Source organism: Streptopelia decaocto (assembly GCF_964273445.1).
Source record: "Streptopelia decaocto genome assembly, chromosome: 17".
NCBI lineage: Eukaryota > Metazoa > Chordata > Aves > Columbiformes > Columbidae > Streptopelia > Streptopelia decaocto.
The window spans coordinates 12,048,589-12,076,230 of record NC_138672.1 but is presented as its reverse complement, the minus strand read 5'-3'; the positions used below and the strand labels follow the sequence as shown (position 1 = coordinate 12,076,230).

At 50.2% G+C, this 27,642-nt stretch overlaps 1 long non-coding RNA gene across 2 annotated transcripts in view; it reads left to right on the top strand.

The window, feature by feature from the left end:
• The window catches only part of LOC309447447, a 64,530-nt gene that overhangs the window by 3,266 nt on the left and 33,622 nt on the right, over window positions 1-27,642 (top strand). For both annotated transcript variants that reach the window (XR_014185613.1, XR_014185614.1), the window contains exon 3: window positions 6,603-6,690. This is a non-coding gene — a long non-coding RNA (uncharacterized lncRNA). The remainder of the gene's footprint in view (window positions 1-6,602; window positions 6,691-27,642) is intronic.

Here is a 27,642-nt window from a genome sequence, read left to right as displayed (position 1 = left end):
TGACAAGTGCCCATCTCACACGGAAATGAATAGAAGTTCTGGTCCCTTTTGCATTGTGCTTCCGACTGGCTTGGCCGTGGGCAGCAAAGCCAGTCTCCCGTATGCGAGGTCGTATCTCTTTCTGGCAAGTAATACTGAACTGGCCACCACCAGAAGCACGATAAACTCCACGAGGACCTAAGCAGCATTACTTCAGGATCTTTCCACTTCCAGTATTTTTTGTATTGTTCCAATCCCAGAATGCTGCAGCTTAGTCATAATGATATACGTTGCTTTATTTGCTTTCTTCAAATTTTCTTCATCACAGCCTTGTCCTTTTCTTTCCCAGAGCTTATTCACATCTCAGCTTTCTTGGTGTTTTTGGACAAGTATTCCAAACAAACATTCTGGAGCTGCTCAAAGCAGACACCGATCTGTGAGGGGGACGCTGAACGAAAGAGAATCCGTATATGTATATGCCCTAGTTAAACAACACCTGCATACTGTGTCATGTCTCAGTTGTGGCATTGCATGGGGACTCCAAGTTCCACTGCAGACTGACTATTCTGTAACAGGACACCAAAGCATAAGGCACAAAGCAGAGCTAATATTTTCTTTGTCTCTTATTTTCCTTCTGCTGGCTCCAGGAGCCTTCCCTGGCCTACCCACAAAAGCCAGCTTTGTACGTGAAGACACAGCAGTCCAGTGGTTTGCGTCTATAATTCCTGCATGGAGATTAAAAAGCAAACAAACAACAAACCAATCAACAACAACAAAATCACCAACAAATAACAACAACTCCCCACCCCCTGTAAACTAAGGAAGAGATTGTGCTGTGGTATATTTATTGAATGAGCATGCACACCCTGAAAACATTTATTCAAGTTTGGTAGAGGACAGGCATAACAGAGAACTGGTAGTTTCAATTCCTTCACAGGAAAGTCTGGAGCTGTGTTCTGCAGTTAAGAAGTACTGATGTGCTGTGGTTTAACCCCAGCCGGCAACTAAGCCTGACACAGCCACTTACTCACTCCTGCCCGATGAGGTGGAGGAGAGAATCAGAGCAGTAAAAGTAAGAAAATTCATGGGTTGAGATACAGTTTAATAAATAAAGTAAAATCTATGCATGCAAGCAAAGCAAACCAAGGAATTCATTCTCTCCTTCCATGGCAGGCAGGTGCTCAGCCACCTCCAGGAAAGCCGGGCTCCATGACATGTAATGGTGACTTGGGAAGACAGACGCCATCACTCCAAACATCCCCCCTCCTTCGTGTTCCCCCCACTTCATATGCTGAGCGTGACGTCAGGTGGAGGGAACCCCCTGGGGCCAGTGGGGCAGGGCCAGCGTCCGGCGGCGTCTCCTCCCGGCCCCCCTGCGCCCCAGCCTGCTCACTGGTGCCTTGGCGCTGTGTGAGCACTGCTCGGGAGTAACTGAAACATCCTTGTGTTGTCAACACTATGCCAGCGTAATCTCCAAAACATGGGCCCATAATAGCTGCTATGAAGAAAATTAACTCTACCCCAGCCAAAACCAGCACACGATGATATCATGAATATTGAAAAAATGCACTTGTACTTTTTGAAGCTAAGTTTCTTAACTCCTTTCCTTATGGGGAAGTCAAACCGTTCTAAAAGCTCTGTGTTACCAGATTGCCCAACTTGCTCAGAGTGCTACCCGCGTCAAAGAGGGTTTGAAATTTGCTCTTTACAAGTGTTTTTTTGCAGAATGTTGTACTGCAATACTATTTTAAGAAAGATAACATGATGGGCAAGGGAGAAGGCAGTGGAAGGATTGGCTCCCAAGTTACGGAAGAGTCTGATCTTGGTTACCTGGAACCATATGACCACCAAACACAACAGGACTGCAGCAGGAAAAGGGAGGGAGAGCTCAGTGCTTCCCTGGAATGGAATGACATGTTTCAAACTAACACTTGGCCAAGAAGCTTTATTATTGTTGGTGTGATTTCAGAGTTGTAAGGAAAAAGCTCATGTGCTGATGGGGAGGACTTGCACTCTTGCTTCATGGTGCTTAGAATTCTAAAATAATCCCTTGAAAAAAGAGCACAATTGGAATCACAGTTGAATGTGTTGATTCTTCTCCTTGCAAAGTCTACAGAGAGCCTTACTAAAATAGGAAAAATCATCTGTGTGGCCTTGAAACCTTATATAATGCTTCTGTGTTGGGCCAATAAAAAATATCCTAACCATTATTTTGTCTGAGCTCAAGTCTTGAAGGAAATGTTGGGCTGAGTAGGAAAAAAGTTCTACGGTTACAGGTCTTATAATTCTCAGAGCTTTCCCCCAAATACCCCCTGCTCCCAAGCCCTGTCTCCAAACACTCAAACTGTGGAAGTGATAACCTGCAGACTTGGCAGTGTACATGACATTTTACTAGGGGAGCTTACACAAATATTATCTCAAGTGAAATGAGGGTTTAATTCTATTATCTGTGGCTTTTCTTTCCCTGGGGTCAAAAGTACAGAAAGTGGTCATGTTGTCTTTATAGCCCAAGAAACAAAAGACCTGTTTTTAAACCAAATAATTAGTCATCCAGAACTAATGTCCCACAGCACTAACCACTAAGGGGCTCTGGAGCGATCGGAACCAGTTTGCCGTTCCCCAGACGCGCTGGTCGGGGTGCGCTGCAGGGGATGCTGCTGAGGCGGCCGGCGCTGCGGTGGGGAAACAGGAGCGGGCTCTGCAGGCACTGGGAGGAAACCCTACCACGGCCAGCCAGACACGTGGTTTTAGCAGCTCTTGTGCAGAACAAGAGGAGTCCAGACTCAGGTATCTGCCTTTCAAACTGTTTGTGATCCAGATCAGGGAATTCTGAGGTCTGTGAAGACTGAAAAGTGCCAAAGAAGATTTTTTAGCTGTGGAGCTAAAACCTTAGTAACTGCAGTGCCTGAATCCCGTCCCCTTCAATTCTGCTGAGAACGTGCGCTCCAGGGAGCTCGCGGTCTAGACAAAAGATGATGCTGAAGTTCTGTATTCGCCATGCAGTCTGTTTGGCCCTCGCTTTTGTTACTTCTGTCTCGGTAGTGAGTACTCTGAGGAAGAGTGGCACCGGGCCTCTCTCACCAGGATTTTGGCAGAGGATGAGGTCAGAGGTCGTGCAGAAGAGCTTCTGGAAGCGGCGTGACCTGAAGGAGTGAGCTGGAAGGCTCCGTGTCCGTGGCGCGCACGTCCCGCGGTGCTGCCGCGGCCGTCAGGCGGCCCCGCGGCCGGAGCTCTGCCAGCCTGGCTCCGGGCGAGCGGAACCCGCGGGCTCAGAGCGGCCACGGGGCTGGCTCCGGCACCCACGTCTGCCGGGGTTAACCCACAACATGTACCTGACAGCCACTGAGACTTTCAGCTCTCTCGTATTGTTTGTCAGGTAGAAACTGCAGTTGTCGCTCAGGATTCAAGAGGTACTCTCACTTTCTGCTACTCCCAAAGTAATCTCAGACGTTTCTTTCAGATTGTTTTTTCCTCAACACTGCATTGGAAGCTCTGAATGAATGCAAAAAGCGGTTGGTTTAGTGAAGAAGAAATGAAAAATGTGATTTGTTTACAGCACGTACTAGAATAATAAGATCCAGTGATAACTGCTATGGCAGTTACAAGTGAAATAGTCCTTCACCCTAAAAGATAGTATGCAGACTCTGTTTGTTCAGATGGCACGCTGTCCTTTTGGTCTAAAGCTATTACTTAAATTTTCCACATAACAACTTCCCAAAGATGCCTTTGAAAATTTCTAAAGACAACATGTACTTAATACTTTAATATAAGCAGGTTTGATTCAATACAGATTGTTCAGAAGCACCAAATATCTATGGATGTATCTTAGGTTGTATCTAAATCTGTACTTCCGTGCATAGTTTTGTGTCTGAAAGCAATCCCAAGCCACATGGTCTGTGAAACAGCACAGTGAGCTTAGTAGAAATATGAACCATGTGAACTGTGATGCCACTAAACCACAGATCTTCCTTTTGTCTGTTTTGATAGCCCTTGATCCTCCAAGGACGTGGAAGTATTTTTCAGTCCAGCAACTGAAAAATAAGGCCACTTTGGATTCTGGAAAGAAAAACATTCTGTTTAAATCCATCCCCCTATACTTTTGTTTTCAGACACTGTCTGTCAGTCTAGCCTTTGAAATTAGCACAAATACCCAGGAGAAATATAATCCTGCTCAAGGCTCTGAATCAAATACATTGCAGCCGATAAATAGTTGCCCTTTGACTTCCAAATGATGTTTAAACTCTGAAACAGGTACAGTAACCTTCGATAATCTGCTCATCAGTTTTCTAGGTTAAATAAATGGATATATTAGTTTCCTCTAGATTTCATTGTTCTATAATAGCGAGGGGAATGTAAGATCAGCACCACGAAAAAGAACTGTCTGCTACGCTTTGTGGAGTCTATTAATGAGCCTCTGGAAGAAGGATCTTTGTCGGCCCCGAAGTGGCTCCGTGGTGCCCAGTGAGACAGTCGGCATTTCTGGGGCGAGGAAGCTGCTGCGGGGAGGTCCCGCCTGCCTCGATCAGATGTGCCCGGCTGCAGGGGGTGGTTGTTAGACTGGGCAACCGTGCTTAGGATGGGCTGGGGAGACGCTGCGGCCGCACCGCTGCCGGCCCGAGCTGCCTCTCAGGGTTTGCCCGTCCTTGTCTGTATCCCCGTATCCTTGGCTTTCACAGTTACTTGCTGGAGACTGATTTACTTGGAAGAAAGCACATAAAAAGGACATGATCACTTCAGATGTTTAAAAAGCAATAGAAACAAGATTAGTTAAACTGCTACATAAAATTGGGCATGCTCAGTAAAAACCGCTTGGGAAATTGTGTACTTAGATGAAAATACTTCTAAAATTCGTATTCAGCTCAGATTTAAATGAGTGGTTGACAGAACCCATTGTACAGTCCATAGAACTCACATAGCTCATGGTTTTAATGCTTGTAAGAGTCTTCATTTTTTACAAAGCAAATCAAGAAACAAAAGTGAAGCTCATATAGTACAAAGTGTTCTCGATGTACCCTAAGGACAAAGCAGCCCCAAACTCTGCCAGCCTGTGTGTCCATGAAATGGTGTCCTGCTGAATTATCTTTCGGTAGGACCCTGTTACACATTGTTTTGAATACAAGGGACAACAGTCAGCTTGTCTTCCTTGTCACATAAGTCATGAGAACAATTGGAGCATGTACAATTACCTGCCTCAAATCCATACTTGTGTAGGACAGACAGTCAATGGGGAAACTGTGTAAAATTCATTGTTTAATGCAATTTACAGATCATTTGGAGAGATAATTTATGGAATTATAAAGGTCTGACATTCGCTGACCACTGAATTACCCTTTAAATTATTCAGTGCTTTGGAGACGATGTGCTGACCGCTGTGACCTGCGGGAGCGGCGGTGGCCGCGGCGGGGGGCGCTGCCGGCGCTGCGCCGCGGGCCGGGCACACGCCGCTTGTACACCCTGTCGCTGGTAAAAACAATTCATTAAGTCCAAACTGGTTCTGCAATATGAAGCTATGAAAAAGCATTAAAGTGAAGGTCATATCAGGTCAAGAGTCCCCAAACCCTCTTCCAAAAAGAGAGCAAGCCGCCCACACCTCTACTTTATTGAGGCTGAAATCAGGTTAGGTCCCTGTTTGCCATAAGTAACAAGAAACGTGAGGCATTTTTGGCAGGGTGGTGGGGGTACACGTACTGCGGTCAGCAGGAGCCGGCAGCAGTCGTCGTAACCGGGCTGCTGAGGCTGCGTGAGCAGGAAGCGGGTCGGGTGTGCTTGGGGCAGTGACAGTGGCACTAGCCCTGTACTCCAGAAGCCCTTGCTGGCAGCATTATAGGTAGTAATGGGTTTTTTTCTACTTTGGATTAACAAGTAGATCTCAGAAGCCAAAGAAGAAAGCAACAGGACTTCCCAGCTGTTCTTGTCAGTGTGTTACTCAGAGATTAAATAGTCTGTGTCACATTTATAGAAAAAGAAAATTTAAAATTTTGTTATGGATTTCAGACTATGTTAAAATGAAAGCGTTTCCTTGGCACATCATGCTAAACAAATGAAGTTGATGGGGAAATTGCTTTTCAGAGAGTCACAGAAATGGCTAGCAAATGAACAGACATTCAGAGGTTTGTGCAGGAGTTCTCAATACTGATAGGGTCTGTCCACACCTCGTGCACAGTAGGCAGAAGTTAGAGAGTAACATCTACGAAGAGATGACAAGCTGAAGTGGGTCTAGGCATATGGGTGGCAAAAGGCTCTTGTGTAAGAAACCTTTTGGTACAAACGAAGCATCTCCCACAGCTGTACCAGAGACACTTAGACACATGGTTTAGAGATGGACTTGGCAGCACCAGGTTAACGGTTGGACTTCGTGATCTTAAAGGTCTTTTCCAACCAAAATGATTCTGTGATTTCTGTGTGTTGGAAATCTGTCCTGTGGCCTTGGAAAGCAGAAGGTTGGATTGAATACAGTGAGAACTGACACACTGCTTTCACTGAGCAACTTCTCCTTTAATTTGTTTTCTCTTTGTTTTCACTGTGATATCAGAATGCAAAATCCTTGGGCTAAACTGAGGAGCCCATGAGAAAAAGTAAATGCCCACTTTGATTAATTGAAACATTTTAATGTGGCTTTCCAGAGGACCCGTGCCCGTCCCCTTTGGGCTCCAGCTGCGATACTGCTCAGCAGGGAGAGACTGGACTGTCACTACAAATCCTGAACTACAGGTAGGGATTTTTTTTCTCCTGCACTGGGATAACTTAGTTCTTAGACATCAGATTTAATTTAACATACCCTTGGCATAAACCCCTCTTTGCTTTATTTTCTTTCTCAAGATCCGTGATGCACAGGGGCTGAGGGTGTGGGGATGTGCACTTGTGTGTAACGTAAGGTACTCTGCTCCGTCTTGCCAATGTCCAGGATTAGTAATTGACAGTTCGAACTCAGTGGAACAGTTCGGTTTTGACTGTGCCGCCTGTTGTGTCAGTGTTGGTACAGTAACTAGCCAGCTACACGGAGAAGGAGCTGAGGGTTCTGACTCACCGTTAGGTGGTGCCCCTGCCTTTTACTAAAAAAAAAATAGCCAAAATCAGCCCGACACACAAAAGACTCCACTGTCCTAATTTTAATTATGCTAATAGGAGCAGCTCTAAGAAAGAATCGGTAGGGAAAGGCTAAGTTCTAATGTGGGAATAAATTATATATATATATATATATATGTATACACGCTTTTAATGAAAGAGCTGTTGGCTGTGGAAACGGTCAGCAGGGCAGAGCCGGTTCTCCGTGAGCTGAGCTGTGGCGTGTTGCGCCAGAGCTGGGGACGCGCTGCCCGCCGCCCGTCCTCGCCAGGCGCCTGCGCCGAGTGCCTCCCGGCCTGTCCGCGGCGGCGCGTGCAGCTGCGGAAAACCACATCCACGAGGGGGTCGCTGACCCCCAGACGCCGTTTTACACGCCGGAGCACGCTGTCTTCTGCAGCATTGCCTAAGCTCCTGTGTTGGTCTGGATTATTTTGGGTTTTGCCAGTTTATATGCCCTGTTTTAAATCCTCTTAAAATGACTTGCCTTGTAACCTGCTAAAAGAAATGCTGTGGTTCTTATTGACTGATTTTCATTTTGTTGCTGTCAGCCCCCTTGCCCAGTGGTGACAAGACATGGATATTATTCAGTAGAGCAAGTAAAGCTCATGATGTGATCTCTGTAGTTGCGAGCAACCCACACAGTTCAATGCGATGTTTTATGCGTGTCATCCCTAGGCAGCGGCTTTGTTCTGAGGCTGAGCTCATGGGATGAGGTGAATGAGCCAAAATCCGAACCTTTGCTGGTGACCAGCAGTGGAGTGAAACTCGAAGCTGCTGCCCTTTACTCCGGGTCCCACAAAGGCACCCAAACAGCTGGCTCAGCTGAAAGAGTTTGGCTGGAACCACCTAAGGTTTTAAGAAAACAAATGTTCCCTGAATTAGTTATTTTTGTTTCAGATGCTTCTTAGATAAACTCCACTATCTAACTTGGAAAAATTGCAGGTAGGGGTGGGGATACTGTTCAAGATGTTTGGGCCTGGCTTGATTTAGACCTTATTTTACCTTTTTGAGAAAACGATCACCCCCTTTTTCCTGTCCATAGATCCAGGACGTTCTGACCATCTTGGCAAGAGCACAGGTCTGGGAGGCGCCTGGTGCTCCCGGGTTCCTGCAGCGCCAGCTAAATCAGCAGCCTCGCTGCTGCACGTCAGCTTTGCCGCTGACATAGTAGAGAATAGTGAACTGAACCAGCAGCCTCAGGTTTGACTAATAACTACAGCTTCTCTGATGGTGAAAAGCATGCCATATCCTGTTATTAGCAGATCAATGCGACTAATTGGAAGACACAAACCAAAAGCTCTGATCACAGAGATTTCATTAGTTTTCGTGTAAAATTTTAGCCCCTACATTTTGATGATCTAAATATTATCTCTTTGTTTTAATCTCTTGAAACATTCAAAATTGCTATTATTTTTATAATTTGCTTACCTGCAAGTACAGAAACCAGAACGTTGTGTTTGTCGTGTCCCGTTTTTTCTTACACTTGGGTCACTCTCCTGTCCTCGTGATTGCTGTTACAAAACCTGCCATCCCAGCCCTGCCAGTCTTACCTTGGTGTCAGCAGAAGCAGCTGCCGCCGCCGCGTGCTCCCCGTCTCAGTGAATTACCCACCATTCTGGCGTCACCCGGAGACTGTGCTCAGGTTTAACCTGCAAGCTGCTTAGCAAGAGATTTTCTGCAGCAGTTCTGGCCTCACTGTCAGGGAACATTATTTTCCCTTCTGCAGGTCTGCTGAGCATAAAGCTGCAGTATTCAGTTGGAGGGAACAAAACAGCTGGCATTTGCTTTTTGAAACAGAGATGCAATCACCTGCAAAGCTGAAGAAGGCAGCACTGGGGCAGAAGGGTGTTGCAGAGGGTGCCGGGCTGGAGAGGCAGCTGCCGTGCTGCACCCTCAGGCAGCGGAGCCGGGGCTGCTGCAGCGGCGGGGGGCAGCCCGCTGCGCGCGGTGCTGCTGCCACGGGGTGTCCTGCAGTCCAGGGACTGGAGAGGTGACGTGAGTTTAGGCCACGCTGTCAGGCGTGCGCACGGCAGGCTGAGCACGGCGCGAGCTGCAGCGCCCGTGGGGTCCTCGCGCTGGAGAGGAGTGACTGCAGCCCCTCCAGCTTTGGCAAAGCTGGTGCCCACAGGCCCGGCTGAAGAGGTGTGGGAAGAAGTGTTCTCTCTGAGCTGCATCACTTTCATCCTTTTTGTGCTGCTTATTCCTTTGACTTCAGAGTTTCCTGGGAATCCTACCTCATCTTTTGCCCCAGGAAGTTTGCTGTGCTGATGCTGTGGGGAGTGGCAGCTGTGCCTCAGCAGTCTGGTAAGACTGTCCCTTTGTTCCCTGACGATGGTGGAAACAATACTCGAGAATGTGGTTTGCACCTGCTTCCTTTCTTGCATGTCATGTTTGGAGATGAACTTTTAGGCTGTGTCAAACATTGAAAAAACCCCCACCAAACAAAAGCGGTAGTCATTGGTGTAGGATTTTCTTTCTTGAACCCTTTCCAAAATGACTGGCTGCGTGTTACTTCATCTGCAGGTGAATAAGAACATTCTCTGGGGCAATAGCATGCTCCAAAGACAGAAGCAGTTGCGTTGTTACTGCATGTGTTTAACAGGAGGATGTGGATCCACCCTGGTGCCAGGTGAGACAGGAAAGTTGCCGGGGCAGAACGACTCCGAGTTTGCTGTGTTACTCTCAGCAGTCCAGCTCCAGGTCTAACTGGAGACAGGGTACGGTTCCTCGCTGCGGACAGGGAGAGGTGCAACTCAGCAGATCCTTTCCTTGTCTGGAATACCACGTTTCTACTCAATGAGGACACAGAATCATAGAATGTCCTGAGTTAGAAGGGACCCACAAGGAGCATCTAGTCCAACACAAGGGGCAGCTGAAAGGAAAACAGACTACTTTTAGATAAGCACGTGGCAATTAACATCTGGCTTGTGTTCCTTTGAAGTTCCTTGTTTCCTTTTGGTAAGACCAATTATCATCCAAAACAAATACTGCAATTTCTAATTTGAAATTGCCCTTAGCTTCTGGAAGATGATCATTTATTTCTCCTGCTTCTTACCTCGTTTTTAACTTTTCTTCTTCTGTAATATTTCTTTGGCCTGAGTGAAAAGCTGGCCTCGTACCGACTGCCTTTCCATCCTAATTTCATCTGGTCCTGTAGGCACCTCGTGGAGCTACTAATGCAGAAGCTCATCTGCACACAGACCCTGCGTTTGCGGCCGCCCTCCCCTCCGGCGTCTTCTGTTCCATAGGCCTTGGTAGGAGAGGAAGCAATTGATACCAGATCTTGGCCTTCACAGGCTGACTGTGCTGCAGGTTGACTGGACGGAGTAGGAAAAAATCGGCCTCTTGTGGAAATTTTTAACGTTCAGACATAATATATTGAAATGTAAAATGCATTCAAATTGGAGACTAGGTGTGACAGCGTTAGTGGCTTACCGCAGCTGGAATTCGGTGCTGAGCAAGGGAACCGGCGCGGGTGCGCTCTGGCGCGGATCGGATGGCAGCCAGAGCACGCGTGCTGAGCCAGGAAGGTTTTCTGTGGGTATGCAGGGGGTATTCTACCCCACAATAGCAGCACACATTTGCAGTGGCCAGCCCTGCTCTTTTCCAGGAGACGTATGCATTGAACAGATGGGTCATTGCGCTGAATGGGAGATTGATCTCAGCAGGTTAGCCTATTCAAATAGCTGTCTGTAAATAAACAGAGGGAGTAAAATATCTTCTCAATTTACCAAAAACCCCTGGGCCCTCCTTGAGGAGGATGGGAGCGGCAGCGCAGGGCCATGTGCTGCATGGGCCGTGGTTGTGCCGGGACAGCCCCGGCTCGACGCCGTCCCGCTCCAGGAGGAGCTGGTGGTGCCAAAGGCCGCTGCCGTTGGGCACGGAACTCCCTGCCAGGTCAGGCCATGAGCTTCTGTGACTGTTTTACACCATCCTGGGCCTCTGAGTGTTTTCCAGGACACGTCCTCACGGCGCTTCAGCAGCCCGGGCGCCCTGGTCCGGCACGGTTCCCCGGGCTGGCAGGTGAGGAGCCCTGGCCGTGCTGGCGCTGCCTCCGCAGGGCTCAGGCCCAGCTGCCCTCGCCGTGTTCCGGTGGGAGAGCCCTGCCCGGCACTGCGGCACAGGGCACGGCGGCACAGGGCGCTGCGGCACAGGGCACGGCGGCACAGGACGCTGCGGCACAGGGCACGGCGGCACAGGACGCTGCGGCACAGGACGCTGCGGCACAGGGCACGGCGGCACAGGACGCTGCGGCACAGGGCACGGCGGCACAGGGCACTGCGGCACAGGACGCTGCGGCACAGGGCACGGCGGCACAGGGCACGGCGGCACAGGACACTGTGATACAGGGCGCTGCGGCACAGGACACTGCGGCGCAGGGCACCGCGGCACAGGGCACCGCGGCACAGGGCACCGCGGTACAGGACACCGCGGTACAGGACACCGCGGCACAGGGCACCGCGGCACAGGGCACGGCAGCACAGGGCACGCCGGCACAGGACACTGCGGCACAGGGGCACAGGGCGCTGCGGCACAGGGCACTGCCGGTTCTCCCGGGTGTTTTGCCCAGTTCTGCATCTTGCTGAACATCCAGCACGATTTCCAAATACTGCTTTGAATTGCCAGAAGGAGAGGGAAAGCTCTTCAGCATCACTCACAGAATTTTGTAACAGATGTGACGTATGCGAGTTCGTACCAGTTGCAGTTTCACTAGTCTTTATGTAAAAATATTATAATTGGATGGTGTTGGGCTGGGCAAGGCAGCAATATTAGATTCAAGGGGTTTTGGTAAGGCAGAAATTCTGGGGATTTTGCTTTGTTTTGCTGCAGAAATACAAAGTGAGTCTCGTCAGCCTTTCGCTCTGTGTGGCTCAGACATCTTGTCCTAGTTTCCCGTTGATTTTCGTTGCTGTGTGTGGATTGTGCGGAGCTCCGTCGGTGCTGTGCGCTGCCTGGAACGGGGCTGCTCCCAGCGCTCCCCGCACAGACCGTGCGCTGACCGCCCCCAAAGGGAGACGCTGCTCGCTGGCCCGACTGACAACTGATCTTGTTTTAACTTAAGATGTCAAAATAACATGGAATAAAATCCGTGAGGAATGGTCTCCCATTGCTCATGGAGAGGAGGAGGGATTCCTTCTTGCCTCCTGCAGAGTCCTGCGGTGGAAGGTGGGGAAGGAGAGGTGGGGGGGACGAGGCGCGTCGGAGGAATGGAGCGCAGGGCTGGCGACCGCAGGGACGCGTGGCTGCTGCCGACGCGCGGCTGCCGGGGACGCGTTTCTGCGGGGAACCGCCGCGCTCCCAACTCACAAAAGGCTGAGTTTTCAGCATTTAAAGGTTTAGCTGCTGCTGACAATAATCACACCCTCTTCCCTGCCCTCGTGGGGGACGATGGCCTTTCTGACTGTAGTCTGTGTGTTTGACAGTGCAGCTTTTTGCCCATTCACACACCGTGGCAGGTGAGGCCGGCAGAGGAGTTACTTGCGTGTTTGTGCAGTATCAATAGCAGGTGGTGCAGGTTCACAGCCCGGTTCGGTGGCCAGAGGCTGCAGCAGGTGCAGTCAGGGCAGACTCTCCCTGTTGCTGTCTGCTATCAGTGTTTCGTGCAGGAAACGGAAGAAAATTGGCCCACATTTTCCGTGGCCTCCAAGAAACAATAAAACGCAAGCTGGGGCTCCCAGGAAGGGCTGCCGGGAGCATGGCGGCCTCGTGCACGGCTGAGCTGGGGCGCCGGGCCCCGATGCCGCAGCCGCACGGAGCAGTGGCGGTGCGGCACGGGGCTGCCCCGTGCTCCTGCCGGGCCGCCAGCCGGGCTCGCGGCACGGAGCGCTGGACTCACTGGGCCTGTCCTGTGTTCGGGGATGCTTGCAACAGTTACAGTGGCAAAGAGCGTAATACAGAAAAATATGGAGACCAGGACCATGACATTTCAGAGTAAAATTGCAAGGAAATTAGGTTCAAAATATGAGTTTTGTTTACAGAGTAATCTAGCCACAGCAGACAGCTTCCTGCTAGATTCTGACCGTTCTGGAATTCAATCTTCAGCTCTATCTCTGCACTTTCTTGGAAATGCTCTTTCATGCAAAATAAAAAATCTCACTTTTGAGACGTTTTATGGCTCCTTATCAGGCCAGCTGAGCAGAGAATGAAATAATTTGAAATGGGGTCACATCAGCTGCTGTTGCGCTCCCGCTCTGCGGGGAGGTGCTGGGGACGTTCTGGCGGGTTGCTGGCTCTTGCTAGTTGGTTGCAGCTCGTGCCCCAGCTCAATTAAGCAACAGAATTATCATTTAGGCAATTATTGTCTTCCGCTCAGAAGTCTGGAGCAGTGCTAGAATATTAATAGCACATAGATGCCGTAAAGGAGAAGAGTTTTAAAGTAGAGAGTAACTACTCATAAGAAACACTGGGTGAGAACACTGAGTGAAGAGTGATGTTGAACCCCTGGTAGTGCTTTGACGCAATGGCTGAGCTTGGTTGGACAATGGGGCTTTACTGCTCTCCGTAGACTTTCACAAGAGGCTGAGAGCTGCCCTGACGCGGGGCAGGAAGAGAAAGTCATCCGACTAAATTTCATATAGCGCTCCACAAAATGGCCAAGTGCAGCTGTATCTGAGCTGAGAGCCCCTTGGATGTGTGAAGTGGGAAAAGTCTGACCACTGTCTCTACCCACAATGCAATAAACCTCCCCACTAGCAGAGCACAAGGCATTAGTGCTGTAAGAGCTAATTGCAGACAGGAGATTCGTTCAACACTGTTGATAAGATATTACTGCCTTCACTTGGTACTTGTCAAGAAAATATCGCACCTGTCTTGGAAGGGAATTTTACCACATCCGCTGAAATGGGAGAATGGTAACATACCCATGGTAAATAAACACTGGTATCAGAACCTGAACTAAACATTTTCACTTGGTTTTTTGCGTGTTGTGCCTGGTTTCTTTAGCTATTAATATGAGGACTCTAGAGGATAATTTCCAGCAAATAGTTTCTTTGACAAATTTATTTTCATTTTCTGCCTGTGAAATACCATGAAGATTTTGTGTTTTTTAAAGACTGACTCAAGTGCTTTTCCACCTTTTGTGCTAATGATTATAAATATTTGGAATTCAAGCTATGCCGCCTAACAAGGAGTGGTCAGACAGCGTATGTGGTGTTGTCAAATCTTCTTTCTCATACAGATTGAGTTAAGAAATCTGGTGCAAAGACTTGTGGCATATGGACATGGAAGTTCATTTCCATGTCTTTAGTCTATCGCGCGTGGGTTCCGAAGGCACACGGCTCCGTGGGAGGGCGGGGGCCTGGAGGGGTCACCCCTGCGCAGCGCAGGCTCAGCACCGCGGGCCCCGAGCGCAGCGCAGGCTCAGCACCGCGGGCCCCGAGCGCAGGCTCAGCACCGCAGGCCCCGAGCGCAGCGCAGGCTCAGCACCGCAGGCCCCGAGCGCAGCGCAGCGCAGGCTCAGCACCGCGGGCCCTGCGCCCGAGTGCAGCGCAGGCTCAGCACCGCGGGCCCCGAGCGCAGCGCAGGCTCAGCACCGCGGGCCCCGAGCGCAGCGCAGCGCAGGCTCAGCACCGCGGGCCCCGAGCGCAGCGCAGGCTCAGCACCGCAGGCCCTGAGCGCAGCGCAGGCTCAGCACCGCAGGCCCCGAGCGCAGCGCAGCGCAGGCTCAGCACCGCGGGCCCTGCGCCCGAGTGCAGCGCAGGCTCAGCACCGCGGGCCCCGAGCGCAGCGCAGGCTCAGCACCGCGGGCCCCGAGCGCAGCGCAGCGCAGGCTCAGCACCGCGGGCCCCGAGTGCAGCGCAGGCTCAGCACCGCGGGCCCCGAGCGCAGCGCAGGCTCAGCACCGCGGGCCCCGAGCGCAGCGGCCACGGGCCGGGCCGGGCGGAGGAGCTCGACACGCTGCTCCCGCACAGCTCGCCGGTGCCGTCTGGCCTGAGGGCTCAGCCCTCTCACCTGAGGGCAGACGGTGTCTCCAAAACCCTGCGTAGTGCAGCAATACTGTGCGTACCGACCGTTTTTTGGAATGGTGTTAATTCCAGGCTTTGCTGTCTCCCAGAGGAGACCAGCAGTTTGCACCCTCTGCTATCTCACTTTGGCACGACTGGTGTAAATATTGTTGAGACTACTGGAGTCGCAGCCTTTGGGGAGAGATATGTAGCTTCAGAGTGGAGGAGATTCTCTGCATTGGAAACTTGTTTATGTATGCGAAAGGAAGGCATTGATAGAACAGTGTGCGAATAATATGTCCAACGTGTGGCTACATACTGGGAGAAGAAAGAACAAAAATAGCTGAAGTTTCAGCAAACTTTAACTCGTCCTTTCCTTGGTCTGGCATCCCTGGTAGCTGTTGGTGTAACCACAGCTGATGCTTGTGGTAGACTCGCTGACTCTGCCTTTCTTGGGCTCAAGTATCCCCTGTAACTTCACCTTTTTTCTGCTAAATAATACAGCCCATTGTCTGCAGTTCCCCTCAAGACATTTCAAACAGTTCTTAGTGTCAGCTATAATTCTGTCAGTAACTCAATCCAGGATGGGCTCTCACTGTTTAGCAATGCTCTTGAACTCTGTAGCTCCTTGGAAGCAGTTGCTAAATTAATGTAAACAACGCCCTTGGGATAACAGACGATACTACTTTTTTATTTTTTATCTGTAAATAAAATAAGACTCATTTCCACTGGGAATGCAACTGGCCCGGTAATATGATCCCAGCCCGGGCTAGCTTCAAAGTCCACATTTCTTTGTCAGGAGAGGAGTCAGTCCTGAATGTGAACATGATCAGGGTCCCACACTTGGAAAGGACAGCAGATGAGATGAAATATAGGAATAAAAGTGTGGGCTGAGATGTCATATTTTGTTTTCTTGAGAGGCCAAGGGTGATCACAAAGATCAAGAGAACAAAATGTGCAGAGGCGCCAGCACTTCGGTGTCAGCTGCTCGGCACTTTCCCTGCTCGCCCGGTTGTCAATGGATGCAGTAGCTTGGATGAGCAGAACTCGCTGTCCTCCTGGCAGGATCCTGTGCCGATCCCAGCGGCCCCTTCCCCACCGACGGAGAGCCAGACTCCAGGGGTTTTTCCCACCCTGCATTTTGGGTAAGGTGGCCCTGAATATTAAAGATCCAAACTGATAACTTTGCACTTCGTGCTTCCTTCTGTACATTAGCACAGTGCCTGTGCTCTCCGGCAGTGGCTCTGGGTCAGTCAGAAGCTGTCGGACGTGGCTTGCAGTGGCTTTGGGAAGGTGCTGCTGCACCCCGGCTGAACACGGGACGAGCATTTGACTCGCAAGTTTTGAGTTGGTCTGATCCCCCTCTTCCCTTTCACTAAAAATGCAGACGTGGACTTATAACTATAAAACAAATACTTCTCTAAAATGTCTCTATTTGAAATGTATTATGTAAATCATCAGTGTGACACCTGGAACCTACCAGCTTAAATGGATAGGTGGTAGCAAGGGCTTTTGTGGGATCTTCAAAATACTTCTGTATTCAGGGTTCAGAAGGCTGCTCCGGGGTGGGCGGGAGAATCCGCTGCAATGCAGCCGGCGCTGCAGGAGGTCATATCTTTGGCAAAAGAGCTCTCGTTACGGTCAGTAAGCCCTGCAGCCTCTCCGGTGCATCGCGGTGCTCGCGCGCTGGCAGCGCGGTGCCTCCGCGTGCTCCGAGCAGCACGCACCCTCGCTGAAAGTGGATTAGGAAGGTTTTTTATAACTTCCTGAGAAATTGCTCTCCCCTTCAGTAAGTTTTTACAAGTGTCTTGGATGAAATTTTTAGGATTTTTCAAGGTTCTTGAGACTGTTAATAATCCTGCACAGGGCCTCAGGGAATGAGCAAGATGATCTAACAGGTTGTTTCCATCGCTTATTTCTGTGTCGTTTTGATTTAAGGATTTTCTGCATTTATTGGCTGCTGCTTCTCTTGGCCACTTTATACACTGTCTAGTGATTTTACCAATCATGGGTAATGGCAGAGGCTACTTGAGACACCACGTTGTCATGGAAACACAATAGCATCTGGTTGGGTCTAACCTCTCTCTCTCCTGTATCAGCCCCCATGGGAAGCAGAAATTCAGGCCTTAAAAGTTAATCAATTTGATGTTAAGTTTTAGAAGTGATTTTCTTTTGGTTGCCTGGGTTTCCTGCTGGACATTCTCATGCAGGTTTAATTATTTACACTACTAATACTATATTAAAATTACAGCAACTAATTGTTAGCACCACTAACACTGTAGTTACCAGAGCCGTCGTAACTCCTATTAGCACTCCTCTTGTTAGTATTATTGTTTGCTTGCTCGAAAGGCTGATTTGGTTTCTGTTTCAGTCATCTGCTGATGCAGCCATGGATGCTCTGGGAGATGCGAACCAGAGAGGGCTGGGCGAGGCCTCCGGGCCGCGCGGGGCTCCGGCGCCCTGGGCGGCGCGTCCTGCGCCCAGCGGCTGTGACCCGACCGGCGGCTCCCGCGCTCGCAGACCCTGCTCAGAGCCGCCTCCCGGCCCCCCGCGCCCTCTGGGTAGCCTCGTATTCGGAGACATGTGACTCAAGAATGTGTTCCCCTCTTTCACTGGCGGTTTTGAGAGTCTTCCCTTTTTCTGGGAAGCACTGGCCATCGTGTGGGCAGCAGCCTGACCCCGGCCCTTTACGAGTTCCATGTCATGATTCAGTGAGCACTTCAGCCTTAGAATTCTGTTATATCCTCCTCCTACTCCCATTTAAGAATGGCAATATCTACAGGTCACAAGGGAAGGAAAGCACCTTTGTAATAAAAGTGCTGGTGAGCACTGTTGCTATGGTATTTGTCTCAGACAGGCAATATCACTTCATAATTGGGTGCATAGAGAACAGTAGTTTCAGGTAATCTTTAATAATTTGCAGCTTCAAGGAATCCATGGGAACCAGAGCTTTTTGTTGTATTCAGTCCTTGTGAGTTGTGGTGTTTGGATCAGTTTACTGACATTGCACACCCTAGTGAGCACATACTCCGGCATCAAAGAGCGGGCTAGTGCTGTGATACTTCAAACAGGGTGGAAGAAACCTCGTATAGCTATTGTTTTAAATTGCCATTGCTGATTACAAAGAGGTACAAACGGTCAGTGCTGGGTGAGTGCTGCATCATTAAGAGCCGAGCAGATTCAGGCCCACGGCAGATTGTGTTATCAGAATCGCCCGCTTCTTCCACTTGCTTTTCTACAGCAGCTGCTGCTGCCAGAGAAGGCCGAAGAGGACAAAAAGTTGAAGAGGATTTGCAATACAAATGGCTTCTGGCAAACAAATACCATGTCTCAGCTCACTCAGAGGTGACAGCGGGCTCTGCTACCCCTTTCTTGTCCTGGTCCATGGGAGTAGGAAGTCTTTAGGAATTTTACGTAAGAGTTGGCTTTTATTGAATTTGCTTAAACTCTAAGCCAGTAGTTCCTCACAGTGAGAATGCCGACAGGCTTATCTCTAGTTAGATAAAGGAATTCAGTGAGGAATTGCCCTCTACGAATGGTGTATGCTGCAGGAGCTTAGTCGTGCCAGGACTGGATTAGGAAATGACAGATGCAACTGTAAGGCCCTGTCTCCTGTGCTCCCGTGATTAGATCAGGCTGTAACCTTGCGATACAAAAAATGGAACCGGTTTGTACCTCTGAAGCTTTTGGAGACAACTTTAGAATGTAAATGGACTATAATCAGCACTGCTGCAGTATGGAGACAGCGCCTGTCTCTGAGGAGGGTGTTGAGCCGGCTGTGCTCGGCTGCAGCGCAGCAGCTCCCGGGGGCGCGGGCGCTGGAGGCCCGGGCTCCATCAGCCGCCTCTGCGGGCGGGGCGCGGGGACGCGGGCGCTGGAGGCCCGGGCTCCATCAGCCGCCTCTGCGGGCGGGGCGCGGGGACGTGGGCGCTGGAGGCCCGGGCTCCATCAGCCGCCTCTGCGGGCGGGGCGCGGGGACGCGTCTGGGGGGCAGAGCCCAGCGCCCCAGCGCGACGCGGGAGTGCTGAGCTCTGCTCACCATCTCATTGCTGTAACAGGAATTTATACTGGTTTTCTTGTGTAAACAGCAACAGCATGGATGTCCTTGGTCTTGTTAAACTGAGTTTGCCTCCGTAAAATCTGTGCGTGGCTCTGCTGCAGCTCGCAGCGCCTGTGCCCGCTCCATGCTTTTCTGTTTCTTTGAGAGCTCCTGTTACCCTGCTCTTCCCTTCTCTCTCCTCCTCATGTGTTTCTGATCGGTGCCAGCCCGTATAAAAGCCCAGAGAGGAGAAACACTCTCTGCTCTTTCCGTGCGCTGGTAAACCTCTTCCTGAGGCTTCGCAACCCTTTGGAAGCACACAAGGTACATTTCATACTTTCCAGGTACAGTGCATGAAAATTCTGCTAAGTAAACACTATAAAGTAGGTTTTGAGAAAATATTAGTCACCATTATGCAATTCCAAAACCAAAACCACAAATAAAGTGCTAGTATATTTTGTTTTATTGGTTGTGACTGCAAATACTGTGTACACAAAGGAAACCTTTGAAAACCAACCAGCCTACGATTGTATGCATTTGACTCTTACAAGGCAATTTGTCTGGTAATCTCGGTGTTAATTTTTTTCATCTGGAATACACAGCTGATCCACCGGATGGTGTTTTCTGTAATATAGCTGAAAAATCCACACAAGGTGATTTTATTTTTTCTTCTGATTAGCTTATTCTCTCTTTTTTTTTTTTCTGCAATCTTACCTGCTCTTCTTTTTTGTATTTGCTGTTAAGTATAGTGAAAATAATGTTTTATACCCTGTCTTTTCACTTCGGAGCTTTCAAAATAAACGTAAGCAATGTGTACTCCACTGAAAAAAAACATACGAAGCATTTAAATCCTAATTTTTCAGGCCTGCCAGAGCTGCATCTGTTTAAACATGTTGCTTATCTGCATGTGTACGGTACAGGAAGCTGGAGCGCTTTTCAGAACTGCCTGCAGTTGTCTCTTTTTTATCCTTCTCTTTCTCAAAACAATTTTAAATCTACAAGGAAGGGCAGCGGAGGTCGCGGTTCCTGACCCAATGCTGAACTGAGGCTGCCTGTACCGTCTTTTTGATGCTCCGACCGGGTCACTGCACTGGGGGTTATTATTGGCTCCCTGTGTCTGTGCGGCACAGCCTATCCCAAACAATTTCTGAATTACCACTGGCATGATCCTGTCAGGAAGGACAGGAGCTGGGAACGTCTAGACACAGCTCCCCCGGTGCGCGGAGCCCGCGCGGGGCGGGAGGGGCCGGGAGCCGGCTGGCCCGAGGGACCCAGCTCATGCCCCGCGGTTTGCTCCCCGCGGTTTGCTCCCCACGGTTTGCTCCCCGCGGTTTGCTCCCCGCGGTTTGCTCCCCGCGGTTTGCACCCCACGGTTTGTGCCCCGCGGTTTGCTCCCCGCGGTTTGCTCCCCGCGGTTTGCTCCCCGCGGTTTGCGCCCCACGGTTTGCTCCCCGCGGTTTGCTCCCCGCGGTTTGCTCCCCATGGTCTGCACCCCACGGTTTGCTCCCCACGGTTTGCTCCCCACGGTTTGCTCCCCATGGTTTGCTCCCCACGGTTTGTGCCCCGCGGTTTGCACCCCACGGTTTGTACCCCATGGTTTGCACCCCGCGGTTTGCTCCCCATGGTTTGCACCCCGCGGTTTGCTCCCCATGGTTTGCTCCCCACGGTTTGCACCCCACGGTTTGTACCCCACGGTTTGTACCCCATGGTTTGCACCCCACGGTTTGCTCCCCGCGGTTTGCACCCCACGGTTTGCTCCCCGCAGTTTGTGCCCCGCAGTTTGCACCCCACGGTTTGCTCCTGGGGGTGGCCAAAGAATTTAAGATAAGGAAATCTATGGGCCTTAAAACTGGGGGAATTTTTAAGTGCTTTATTGCTTTCCATAGATTCTAAAGCCAGCTGTCTGCTTTTATGAGCTCTTTAAATCACACATCACATTATCTCTGAGCTTCAGCTGCACTAAACTGTCGTGAATTTGTACTGATTCTCCTTGACTTTATTGTGTAGAAATTAACAGTGAGGTATGATTGTAGGGTTGTGCCAAAGGATTCTCAGTGTTCCGCAGCGCTCCGGCACTTTGCGGGCGGGTCGGCCGTCCTGTCCCGCACAAGGCAGAGCGGTCACAGGGCCTTTGGGCGCCCTGTTCCCTGTTCCTCGCCCCGATAGGGCAGAACTGCTGGAGAGAAGAGATTAAATCTACTTCCTAACCTTTCCAGCCCGGTGTCTGCGTGTTCACCTCGGGTTTCATTGGGTTCTTTAGGAAGTTTCATCCAGAATGTGCTGGCAACTTACTTAATAATGATATATCAAAAATTATTTTGTAATTCACACATTAATAAATACCTTATGATTTAAAATAACAATACAGTCATTTTGAACTTTATACTGCAGCATATTTTCAACAGAAAAATGCCCTGATCAGTTGGGTTAGTCTGCATCTAGTATTAAACTTTCACCCAGATTTGAAACAAATCTGTAATAAAATTTTGAAATAGGAATGATTAATTTTAATTATATTTTTGAGAAGAAAGCGGCATGTGTTTCTTTGAAAGCAGCTGGGCGGCCGTTCTTTGCGCAGGAGCGGCGGAGCTGCGTGGGAGCGGAGCGCTCGCCCTCGCCGCCCCGTTCAACAGTCGCCGCTGTCCAAAGGGACAGTTTCTGGCTCTCCCACCTGGCCCCCCCACCGCACTGTTTTACAGCATGCGCGAGCTAGTCTGTGTGTCAGTAGGAAAAAGACTTTCCAGACACTTTTCCCACTATTTTATTTCTTAAATGCACACCTCATTTATATTTATAGTGTAAAAGATACAATCATAGCACCTGAGACAGTAGAACTCCGGCTCCATCGCCATTGGGCGCACGGAGAGAGCTCAACACAGAGCGACGAGGACATCAGCTTGCTTCAAATGGAGCAACAACTTTGTTTGTCACACCTGTTGTAAAGTTCATTTGCTCACCGGGTAAAACAGGAGTGTCCTCTTTGTCACTGAGCAGAAAACGGCCTAATACAGCTGCAGCCAAATTTGCAGCATGAATTAATTTACACTGCAGTTGTTAGTTATATGGAATTTAATAACAAAAGGAAAACAACCCAAAGAGATGATACTGCATGTGCTAATTAGCTTTTGAAGGTATCAGTGGCATTAGGGAAGTGACAGCCCATGCCTTGCTCCCAGCCATAATCCTTCAGGTGAGCAATCGTCACACTTGTGCCCAGGCCACGGACAGAGGGTCGCGTGTGGATTTGTAGGAGAGACGCTGCCGTTCGCCCCGGAGCGCGGCTGCGGGTCTCGGGCGCCGGGCGGGGCGTCCCCGCGGCCGGCAGGTGCCCCGTGCAGCGCCCAGGAGCGGCCGGGCCGTCCCTCTGCCGGCGCCCCGTGCAGCGCCCAGGAGCGGCCGGGCCGTCCCTCTGCCAGTGCCCCGTGCAGCGCCCAGGAGCGGCCGGGCCATCCCTCTGCCAGTGCCCCGTGCAGCGCCCAGGAGCGGCCGGGCCGTCCCTCTGCCGGTGCCCCGTGCAGCGCCCAGGAGCGGCCGGGCCGTCCCTCTGCCGGCGCCCAGGGCTCCGCTGCCGAGCTGCCCGCGCTGGCGGAGCCGCTGGGAGCCGCTGGGAGCCGCTGGCAGCGCGGCTCCGGGGCCGTCCAGCATGGGCAGCGCTGCAGGTCAGTGTATCTGCATCTCTTTTTCTTACATCCTGCAATAACTGTGTAGCAAACATTTTTTTAAAGTTGCATTTGCCTGTGAATAATCCTATTTAAGAGTCTTTCTCATGAACTCAAGTGCAGCTTTGTATGACAACAGATCCCATTGCAGAGGATGCAAGAAAAATCGGTCTGCTTCCCTTAAGGCAAATGTTTGCAGAGAAGTACGTTGACCTGCCTATTGCTGCTCCAGCCTGCTGAGGCTGGGATGTGAGTGCGTGTGCAAATAAGGGGTGTTGGCGAGCGCCGTCCCGCTCACCCCGACAGGCTCTCTGGTCTGGCTGGGCCCCGAGGCGCCCGACAGCCCGTGCTGCGGGCTGGTCACCCGCTGCGTCTCGGACCGTCCTGCGTTTTGTGGATGAACCAAGTGGCAAAGTGCAGCCGGCCAGCCTGACCCAGCGCAGGTGGGAGGGGCGGCGCCGGGGCCGCGGGCAGGATGCGGCCCGTGGGGCCGCTGGCGCACAGGAGCTCCCGCGCAGGGCCGCCCAGGACCGAGGATAGACCTGCGCTTGCTGAAATACTGTGCGAACCAAAACCACTTTGAGAAGAGCAGTAATAGTTAAAAATAACGGAACTAAACATGCTGTTCTTCCCTTCGCGATCTTCTTTTTCTCTTTTCACTCATGTCTTTAATACATATTCAGAAGTAACCTGAGTTACAGCAGGTTCTGTGTGGATCACTCTCCATTGACTACAAAAGAGTCAACTTCAGCAGACAGTGTATTTTAAACATGTTCTCTCTCAGTGCTGCTGTTTCGCAGATCAGTCAGCGTTCTGATTAGACAATTTTCAGAGCATCCAGATTCTCAATTATCAGCATTCGGAAACAATAAACCAGCACATTTAATTTCTAAAAATAGAAAGAATCTCATCTATTAATTTACTGGGGGCAGGAGAGCAATAATATAGACAGAGTTACAGCCCTGAAGAGTTTTATGTTGTGCTTTAGTCTCTCCAACAAGGTATATAAAATGTTTTGTCTCTCCGTCTCCAATCTGAATTTAATATTCACTCCTATTGAATCAGATTCTTCAAAGTCTGCAATAAGCGGATTCTTTGTTCATTTTAACATGAGTGAACTTAATTTTTCAGGTTACAAAGGAGCTTATGATAAGTAGTTGTGAAGTTAAATAGAAAACCCAGGGAGCAATATTTATGAAGAAACGTGGCCAAACGCATTTAAAATGCAGAATATTCAGGACCCTGCTAACAAGTAACCTCTTCTGTTCTCTGGTTGGCTGCAGCAGCTGGTCTCCAGTTTGCAGGTACGGTGTCAGCAGCAGAGCATTTGTTTGGTGACAAAGGAATATAAGTTGCCGTGGAGATTTTTAATTAACTCTTCTCGTGTAGCTCTGCCTGCTTATCATTTCAGATTTTGGATATTGTTCTTCAGAAATGTCTTCTTAATCTCCTCAAATTAGCATTTCAGCAAAACAGTGTTTCCATAATGCACCGTTCATTCCACCTTTTTTTAAAGGAACAGTTAGTATTTACTGTAATTAATTCAGCCTCGAAGAGCAGAAGAATCCTGAAAAGGGAACCTGCACGGCTTCGGCAGCTAAAGCAAATGAGAACTCTGACTGTGAACAAGAGAAGCCGTGGTGGTGACTTTCCTGCCTTTAATCAGACTAAGATCCTTCTTAATCACTTCTTATGATTTGTTCTTGTCAATAAGCTAAGGTGATTAGATAATTTGGTGAGGAATTTGGATTACTCAGACTCATTTATTTAATGCAGTAACATTAATTTAGCAAATAACCTTGCAGAATCTATTAAACTTGCTCGTTGCCATTTTAGAATGGCTGATTCTCTCAAGCAAGGGAGTAAAGATGCATATTTACATATATAAGTAGAGGGGATCCAGCTGGAGGAGGCAGAGAGTGCTGCTACAGCAGCCAGAAAACGTCTCCCTTGCTGTTCTTTTCGGAAGTGTGGAATGTGCTGTCACAGGACCCTTAACGCCATTGAACCAGCAGTGGGTTTTAGGGGTTTTTTCATCCGAATTATAAATGTCATAACTGCTTCCAAGAATATAGAATCGGAAGCCTTTTCTGCCCTGAAAATGGAGGGATGAGTTGAAGCAAATACGGTTTACAGATACAGGTTAATGCCATAAGCTAGAGGGAGCTCCACCACAACGAAATACACAGGTTCGGCTTCATTTATCAATGTGCTTTCCTGGCTTTGTCTGCTTCTGAACATAAAGGACCCAGTTTTATTGCAGATATTATCTACACCATTCTGTGATATGAATGTTATTGTTTAAACTGTCGCTGAGACGTCAAACAGCTGAAACCCTTCACCAGCACCATATTTATGCCAAACCGTTTGATAAATACACTGCTCTTTTTGTTCGCCATCACTGTCTTTGTCTTCATCTTAATGCTCAGCCATCTTTAATGAAAACGCGCCGTCAGTGAACCCGGAGCACAGGTCCGCGTGGGGAGCCCGTCCCGTGCCGAGCCCGCGGGTCCGTGTCCGCCGGCGGTGCCGGAGCTCTGGACCCGCCTCTGCGGCGCCGCTGTCCCGGGCTCAGGTGTTCCCCAGCGCTTTCCAAGGTGATCTACACACCAGTTCGTCCTGCCGCCAGCCCGGTGTATTCCACGCCTGGGCTGAAGAGGATGGGCAAGGCTGGCCTGCTCTGCAGGAACAGGGGCCGTCACGACGGGAGCGCTAGCAGTCTGCTGGCTGCTGTCGAGCATCTCGGAGACAAAGTAATCCATTAATAGTCCCAGTAATTCTACAGTGAGCTTGTTACCCATTTTATAGTATTGGCTGAAGGACAGTATTTGTCTGCTATTATTATTAGACACAATTTCTGTATAATAATGATTTTTAGTTTGTTCGCATCCCCGCCTCACCTCTGGGTGCTGAGATTTCCTGCCCGCGCTCGAGGTCCTTCTTTCTTACCTCCTGGCCCTTGATCTCAGCGGATGGTATTGCTCTAGTCGTGGAGATAGTAAGAAAGCACCTAATATCTTCTCATTGATTTCTGTTAATGAAATACCACTTTGCAGCGAAAGCAAAAGCTGAAACCATCAAGGCTGGGTTGTGGCTGTGTATGTGAACTTTATTTTTGTCTATATTGGGTGTGTAATTCATGGTGAATCATTTACTAAATGAATTTGGCCTCTTTTCTGTTTGTGGAATGCCCACAAACAAATTATGACCTCATTCCACTTTTTAGAAATTATATTATTGTTTTCTTCTGTGAATTTAAAAAGCTTTAAAATGTAATAGACGAGCTCCCTTGTCCTTCTCCATTAGCCCAGTGGGACGCGTTGGTGGGGCGCAGCGGTGTCCTGTCAGCAAACAGCAGCCAATTTAAGATGGGTTTCCAAGGGTGCCGCGCAGAACCCCGGGGTGTTTGTGAGCGCGGCCGCTGTGCCGCGCAACACGGACCTGCAGACAGCACGCAGGGATTCGTCTGAACCTTATTTATTTTCTGCTTTTAATGTTTCTTCTCCGGCTTCTGAAGAGTGAACGAGAACAGCAGGACGTCTTCATTTCCCATTTCTTGTGGGAGACATGGACTAATTTCTGCTCCTGTTATAAGTTATGGTAAACTTCCTGAGTTATTCCTTACACATAGGTATATGGTTTTGTGCAGCATTTTTTATGCCTCTATGTTTTAAAAAAGAAGTCTGAATGCACGAATATGTGGGGGAAGCTAGAAGTGTATGCAACCAAAATATTGAAGTTTTCTAAGAAGCTGAAAAAAAAATTGCTGCTCACACAGGCACAGAGTCCTGTTCCCAGGAAAGGGAGTTGACCGAAATTGTCGTGAAAAATCGGTGGTGACTTTTCTGAGGTGATTAAAAGAAAGAAAATTAAAAGAGGACTGAATTTTGGCTTGAGCCTCTCGTGTTGGTCGTACCACCTCTGCGCCTCTGCACCTCTGTACCTCTGTACCTCTGCACCTCTGCACCTCTGCGCCTCTGCACCTCTGCACCTCTGCGCCTCTGCGCCTCTGCGCCTCTGCACCTCTGTACCTCTGCGCCTCTGCACCTCTGCACCTCTGTACCTCTGCGCCTCTGCACCTCTGCACCTCTGCACCTCTGTACCTCTGCGCCTCTGCGCCTCTGCACCTCTGTACCTCTGCGCCTCTGCGCCTCTGCACCTCTGTACCTCTGCGCCTCTGCGCCTCTGCACCTCTGTACCTCTGCGCCTCTGCACCTCTGCACCTCTGCACCTCTGTACCTCTGCGCCTCTCCACCTCTGCACCTCTGCGCCTCTGCGCCTCTGCGCCTCTGCACCTCTGCGCCTCTGCGCCTCTGCACCTCTGTACCTCTGCGCCTCTGCACCTCTGCACCTCTGCGCCTCTGCGCCTCTGCACCTCTGCGCCTCTGCGCCTCTGCACCTCTGTACCTCTGCGCCTCTGCACCTCTGCACCTCTGCACCTCTGCGCCTCTGCACCTCTGCACCTCTGCGCCTCTGCGCCTCTGCGCCTCTGCGCCTCTGCACCTCTGTACCTCTGCACCTCTGGGCCTCTGCACCTCTGCACCTCTGTACCTCTGCACCTCTGCACCTCTGCACCTCTGTACCTCTGCACCTCTGCACCTCTGCGCCTCTGCGCCTCTGCACCTCTGCACCTCTGCACATCTGCACCTCTGCACCTCTGTACCTCTGCACCTCTGCACCTCTGTACCTCTGCGCCTCTGTGCCTCTGCACCTCTGTACCTCTGCACCTCTGCACCTCTGCGCCTCTGCACCTCTGCGCCTCTGCACCTCTGCACCTCTGCACCTCTGCGCCTCTGCACCTCTGTACCTCTGCGCCTCTGTGCCTCTGCACCTCTGTACCTCTGCACCTCTGCACCTCTGCACCTCTGCACCTCTGCGCCTCTGCACCTCTGCACCTCTGCACCTCTGCACCTCTGCACCTCTGCACCTCTGCGCCTCTGCACCTCTGCGCCTCTGC